This window comes from Melospiza georgiana, chromosome 27 (assembly GCF_028018845.1).
Source record: "Melospiza georgiana isolate bMelGeo1 chromosome 27, bMelGeo1.pri, whole genome shotgun sequence".
Lineage (NCBI taxonomy): Eukaryota > Metazoa > Chordata > Aves > Passeriformes > Passerellidae > Melospiza > Melospiza georgiana.
In genome coordinates, this window is record NC_080456.1 from 1,399,972 (window position 1) to 1,406,999 (window position 7,028).

Here is a 7,028-nt window from a genome sequence, read left to right on the forward strand (position 1 = left end):
AGTCATATATCCGAAGATCTTTTCTTTTCTAAAATAAAACAATTAAAAATTATAAAACAAAAATAAAGGGGATTAGAAAATAAAAATCCTTTTTCCTCTCGAAAATATTAAATAGTAATCACAAGAAATGAGCAGCTTTTTATAATAATTTTATTTCAGCTTTAGATTTTAAAATTTAATAGCAATTTAAAAAATTGCTTTAGATGAATGTTGCCATGTATGCTGGGGGGTTGGGTTTTTTTTCTTTTCTTTCCTGTTTTTGGAGGGTTTTTGTGTTTTGGTTTGGGTTTGGGTGTTTTTTTGTTTTGTTTTTGGTTTTGTTTTTTTTTTTGTTTTTTTTTTTTTGGTTTTGTTTCTTTTTTTTTTTAAATCTGGGTTTAGTTCGTAGCCAAGTGAAATATCTGGGCTTAAGCTCAGTTTCCCAGATCTCTGCTCCTGCAGCTGCCTGCTCTTTCTCCATGCTGGTTTTCCATGCAGCAGAACAGGGGAAAGGTTTCTCCTCTGGCTCATGGCTTCAAGTTGTTAATATTAAGGAAAAAAAACCTGAAAAGAGTCTGTGGAATGGTTGTTGTTAAGTTTGATGAAATTTTGCCAAGCCCTGGCTGGAGCCCCGCGTGCTTTGGCTCGGTGCCGGAGAAATCCTCGAATGCCAGAAAGGTTTGGGCTGGGAAGGACAAGGACCCTAAAGCTCATTTTGTTCTCAGGCTTGGACCAAGTTGCTCAAAGCCCCATCAAACGTGGCCCTGAACACTTCAGGGGATGGAGAAGCTTCTGTGGGATGCAGGTGCCAGGCGTGCCCACCCTCACAGGGTGGAATCCTTCCCAAAATCCCATCCAGCCCTGCCCTCTGCCATTCCCTTGGTTCTGTCTCTCCAGGCCCTCGTCCCAAGTCCCTTGGGTGCTCCATGTCATGTTAGCCCGGCAGGATCAGTCCTTCTCACACCTGAAACTACAAACTGACAAAACAATGACAAAATCCTGCTCAGGGGACAAAATAATGACAGTATTTTGATCAGGGGAGCAGATGAGGAAACGCTTGGGCAAACAATGAACAGCACTGCCCAGCATTTACAGGGATTAAATATTCACATTCCCGACTCAACGTGGCAAGGACCAAGGCAGGAAGGTGCATTTTTAGATACTGATGATTGGGATCTCTTCTGTTCTGTTATTTTTCACTTATATTCTCACGTTTATCTCTCCTTATTGGTGAAAGTGGGGTGGTTCAAACTGAAGGGGATGTAGCTCATTTTGGAGTCTCTGCCCTGTGTCACTGTCTCAAACTCAGCCAACACTGCAGCTGGGGCTTTGGGAGGATTCTGGAGCTCCTCCTGACCCAGCTGCCCCTCAGCAGCTGCCTCTCCACCCTGCCCCCTGCCTGCCTGGGCACCAGGGAGCTCCTGGAGCTTGTCCTAAGCCTGGGGGAGCTCCCACAGCTCCGCAGTGTCACAGGCACAGCTGGGGTGCACTGCCTGTGCCTCTGCTCCGGTGTGGGAAATGGACTGGTAGAAAATTGTGGCTAAAGCTGATAGGCCAAGAAACACTTACAGTGTTTTGTAATTAGGAAATAGTTGGCTTCTGATTGTGATGGTGTGATTGTAACATCGGTATTGGCTCACCCTTGTCATGAGACTGAAAATGGAATAAAAGTTTTTAAAACGCCCCTCGGTTACCCCATTCTGGGTCAGAAAAGGGCTTGATCCGACACTTGTCCACAGCGGGAAGGACACACAGAATCAGCTCCAAGACGGGATGGATACAGCCAAGGGAAGGTTCCGAGGGGGGCTGGATGGCCCCAGCCAGCTGGGGAATGTGCCCAGGAGCAGCTCACGGAGCCACTGGGGAGAATGCTCCCCCGAGACCCGCCTGCTCCTGCCCCTCGTGTGTCCCTGTGTCGCCCTCTGTGCGTTCCCCTGTGTCCCTGCCGTGTGTGTCCCCCCTGTGTCCCCCCTGTGTCCCCCGTGTGCCCGCTGTATCCCCCCCGTGTCTCCCCGGTATCCCCCCTGTGTCCCCGCTGTGTCCTCGCCGCGTCCCCGTTGTGTCCCCTCCATGTCCCCGCCGTGTCCCCCCTCTCTCTGTGTGTCCCCCTCATTTCCCCGCTGTACTCCCCCCGGTGTCCCCGCCGTGTCCCCGTTGTGTCCCAGCTATATCCCCCCCGTGTCCTTCCCCGTGTCCCCCCGTGTCCCTCCTCTCTATGTCCCCGCCGTGTCCCCGTTGTGTCCCCGTTGTGTCCCCCTCGTGTCCCCGTTGTGTCCCCGCTGTGTCCCCCCCGTGTCCTTCTCCGTGTCCCCACCGTGTCCCTCCTCTCTATGTCCCCGTTGTGTCCCCGCCGTGTCCCCGCTCTATCCCCGCTCCGTCCCCGTTGTGTCCCCGCCGTGTCCCCGTTGTGTCCCCTCCGTGTCCTCGCTGTGTCCCCTCCGTGTCCCCTCCGTGTCCCCGCTCTATCCCCGCTCCGTCCCCGTTGTGTCCCCGCCGTGTCCCCGTTGTGTCCCCTCCGTGTCCTCGCTGTGTCCCCTCCGTGTCCCCGCTCTATCCCCGCTCTGTCCCCGCTGTGTCCCCGCCGTGTCCCCGTTGTGTCCCCCCCGTGTCCCCGCCGTGTCCCCGTTGTGTCCCCTCCGTGTCCTCGCTGTGTCCCCTCCGTGTCCCCTCCGTGTCCCCGCTCTATCCCCGCTCTGTCCCCGCTGTGTCCCCGCCGTGTCCCCGTTGTGTCCCCCCCGTGTCCCCGTTGTGTCCCCCTCGTGTCCCCGCCGTGTCCCCGCTATGTCCCCGCTGTGTCCCCCTCGTGTCCCCGCTGTGTCCCCGCCGTGTCCCCCTCGTGTCCCTGCCGTGTCCCCCTCGTGTCCCCGTTGTGTCCCTGTTGTGTCCCCCTCGTGTCCCCGCTGTGTCCCCTCCCTCCCGAGCCTCTCCGGCCGCGTCCCCCGTTGCTCCGGGCAGTTCCCACGCTCGCGGCTGCCGCCGAGCGGCCAAAGCGCGGAGCTGCAGCTCGGTGCCCCCGCCGAGCCCCGGGGCCGGCCCGGAGGAGCCCCCGGGACACCCCGGCCGAGCACCATCAACAGCCTTGTCCCCATCTCTTCCGTCCTCCTCGCTCTGCCCGTGGCTATTTCTCATTTGCCAGCTCTTTGTTTTTCTGTCCAGCTCTCAGATAACCATTTTTGCATTCTTCCCTGCAGCCCCGTGGTATTTCTGCTGTCTCTCTGTCAGTGCCATCCTGTCACTGTTGATGCAGGTGTTCCTTCTGGACCCTGTAGCATGCCACAAGGGTATTTCTTTCACCATCTTTATCCTGTACCGTGTATCTCACTTTGAATTCCTCCTCCTCTGCTCCATCACCTGTAGGCGTTGCCTGTGCATAGAGAAGTCCCAGCGTTTCTCCTGGGCTTTCTTGTGGAAAAAAAACCTTGAAAAATTGTGGAAATAAAAGGGAAAATCTTGGGAAGGGGGCAGAAAACTTAGAGACAAAGTGGAGAAATGTGGAAATGAAGAGGGGAAACTTGAAAGAGAAAAGACAGAAAGGAATCTTGGAGATAAAAAGTGGGAGATGTTGGAAATGAAGTGGAGGACTTGGAAATAAAAAGAGGAAAGCGAAGAAAGTGGAGCACTAGAAAATAAGGGGTAAAGCTGGGAAAGAAGGTGTAAAATTTGGAGATATAGGAGGAAATGGGAATTAGAGGAGAAAAAAAAAAGGAAAATAAAGGACAAAACTGGGAAGGAGGAGAAAATTGGACAACAAACTTTATAGGGAAAATAAAGTAGAAAACCTTGGGAACAAAGTGGAAAAACTCGGAAGCAAAGAACGCTGCCAGGAAAGCCAGCTCCTCACCTGAAGGGGCTGCTGGATGGCACAAGGACCCCCCAACTTCCCAGGGAAATGGGGACAGAAACTCTGGAGAAGGTTTTCCTCTCCTCAGGGACCAGGGTGATGATGTCTTGCAAACATGAAACAAGTTTTGGATGGTTTTAAACTCAAGGATGTGTTTAAACTCAAGCCTAAACACTAAATTGTCACCCTATTCTTTAGTTTCTCTAAGCCTTCTGATGTTTACATTCTTGTAATGAGCTTTATGTAAATAACTCATTGTTTTGCATTCTCTTATGGAGGAGGAGAAATTTGATGCACTGTTGGTTTGTCACCTCATTGGAGAAGTGGCACTGTCACCCTCCAATCCACTGTCACTTTTGGGAGCCTATAAATGTTGGAGTCACAAACTAAAAGCTCTCTTTTTTTGCCTTGGAAAATCCAGTGTCAGCATCTTTCTGTTAAATAATCTCACTGTGGATCCTCATGGCACTTTCCATCAGGGGTTTTATTAAAAATAGGAAACATAGGAGTCCAGTTTCCCCCATTTTGGCTGCAGGCCCCAGAAGCTTTCCCCGTGCCACAGCTCAATTCCCACAGCCTTGGCCGTGGGGATGCTGCTGTGCTGGGCTGCTGCTGCTGCTGCTGCTGCAGGGAGCTGGTGGCCATAGGGTGACAGGGTGGCACAATGGGGGTGGCCAGGGGGGTTGTGGGCTGGTGGCCCTGGCCCTTGGCCACTGCCCAGGACACAGGTGGCTGGGCTGGGGAGCAGGGCCAGTGTGGTGGGGCCCGGCTGCTTCACCTGCAGGATGATCCTCTGCGGCACCTGGAGAGGAGAAATAACACCAAAAAAAAAAAAATGAGGAAACACCCTAAATCTGTTGCTTTTTAACCCACAAACTGCTTGAGGTTGGTGTGAATGTGTGAGGAGAAGGGATTCTCCAGCCCTGCCTCCAGAGGGTATGAGGAAGGACAAGAAGGGTCAGATTTGAGGATCTTGAAGGGTTTTCCAAACTTAAGGGCTCCAGGATTTGAAGAATGTGCTGCAGAGTTGCCCCTTGCAGCGTCTGAACCCCACAATCCCCCGTTTGTGTGCCCCAAACCCACAAACTGGGGATCTACAGAGGAAAGCAAAGATTGAGCCAAATAAAAGCTCAAGTATTGGGATCTTTGTTCCCATTCTTCTTCCCCCTTCCCAGAAGAAAGAGCTAAAGTAACAGGACTAAAATAAAAGGACTAAAAGAAATAGGAATAAAAGATACGGAATTAAAAGAATTAGCAAAATTAAAATCCAGAGGAATTAAAAGAAAAAAAACAGAAACGGGACTAAACAAACTAAAAAAACCCCCTGTAAACCAGAACTTCAAACCACAGAGCTACAAAAGTGTGTTGGGAGAGGATGGAAGTGACCCTGGAGAGGGTGGAAGTGGCCTTGAAGAGGGTGGAAGTGGCCTTGAAGAGGGTGAAGTGGCCTTGAAGAGGGTGGAAGTGGTCTTGGAGGGGATGGAAGTGGCCTTGGAGAGGACTGAAGTGGACCTGGAGGGGATGGAAGTGGCCTGGGAGAGGGTGGAAGTGGCTCTAGAGAGGGTGGAAGTGGCCTTGGAGTGGGTGGAAGTGGCTTTGGAGGGGATGGAGGTGGCCCTGGAGAGATTGGAAGTGGCCTTGGAGAGGGTGGAAGTGGCCCCAAAGGAGATGGAAGAGGCCCCAAAAGGGTGGAAGTGGCCCTGGAGAGGATGGAAGTGGCTTTGGAGAAGATGGAAGTGGCTTTGGAGTGGATGGAAGTGGCTTTGGAAGGGATGGAAGTGGCTTTGGAGAGGATGGAAGTGGCTTTGGAGTGGATGGAAGTGGCTTTGGAAGGGATGGAGGTGGCTTTGGAGAGGCTGGAAGTGGCCCCAGAGGGGATGGAAGTGGCCCCGGTGCGGGTCACACCCAGGGGCTGCATTCACTTGCCTGCTGCAGGAGCACGACCTGCGGCGCTGGCAGGGCAGTGGCCGTCACCTGCTGTGCCCGCGGCTGAGCGGGCGCCAGCCCCAGCTGCAGGCCGGGGAAGGGCCCGAGGGTCTGCACGAAGGGCTGCAGCAGCGGCTGCGGGGCCAGGGCCGGCTGGGCGCCGCTGGGGGCGATCTGCGGGGCGCTGAGGGAAGGCACTGCGGGCTGGAAGCTGCCCTGGTCCCGCATGGCCTCGGCCTCCAGCAGCTGCTCGGTGATGCCCGCGGCCCACAGGCACTGCTGCAGCAGGTCTACCGCAGCGCCCGCTGCAGCCCCGCCGCCCTGCGGGCAGCCCGGGCCCGGCCCCTCAGGCACCCGCACCGCCCGCCCGGCCAGCTCCGAGCGCGGGGAGGGCTCCTGGACCTGGGAAACGGAGGGAACAGCGAGGGGACTGAGGGGAAACATTGCAGGGAACAGCGGGGGGACTGAGGGGAAATATTGAGGGGAACAGCGAGGGGATTAAGAAGAAACATTGAGGGGAACAGCGAGGGGATTAAGAGGAAACATTGAGGGGAACAGCGAGGGGATTGAGGGGAAACATTGCAGGGAACAGCGAGGGGACTGAGGGGAAACATTGCAGGGAACAGCGAGGGGACTGAGGGGAAACATTGCAGGGAACAGCGGGGGGACTGAGGGGAAATATTGAGGGGAACAGCGAGGGGATTGAGGGGAAACATTGCAGGGAAATTGAGGGAAAACACACCGAGGGGACCGAGGAAAAACACACCGAGGAGATTGAGGGGAAACACTGAGGGAAACAGGGAACTGAGGAGAAACTTTGAGGGCAACACAGCGAGGGGACTGAGGGGAAATATCGAGGGAAACAGTGAGGGGATTGAGGAGAAACATTGAGGGGAACAGCAAGGGGACTGAGGGGAAACATTGAGGGAAACACAGCAAAGGAACTGAGGACAAAAATGGGGGAAATAGAGGGAAAACACAGCGAGGGAATTGAGGGGAAATATTAAGGGAAACACAGCGAGGGAAATATTGAGGGAAACACAGCAAGGGAACTGAGGAGAAACATTGAGGAAATTGAGGAAAAACACACCGAGGAAATTGATGACAAAACTTGAGGAAATTGAAGGAAAACACACCGAGGGAATTGATGACAAAACTTGAGGAAACTGAAGGAAAACACACCGAGGGAATTGATGACAAAACTTGAGGAAATTGAAGGAAAACACACCGAGGGAATTGAGGACAAAACTTGAGGAAATTGAAGGAAAACACACCGAGGGAA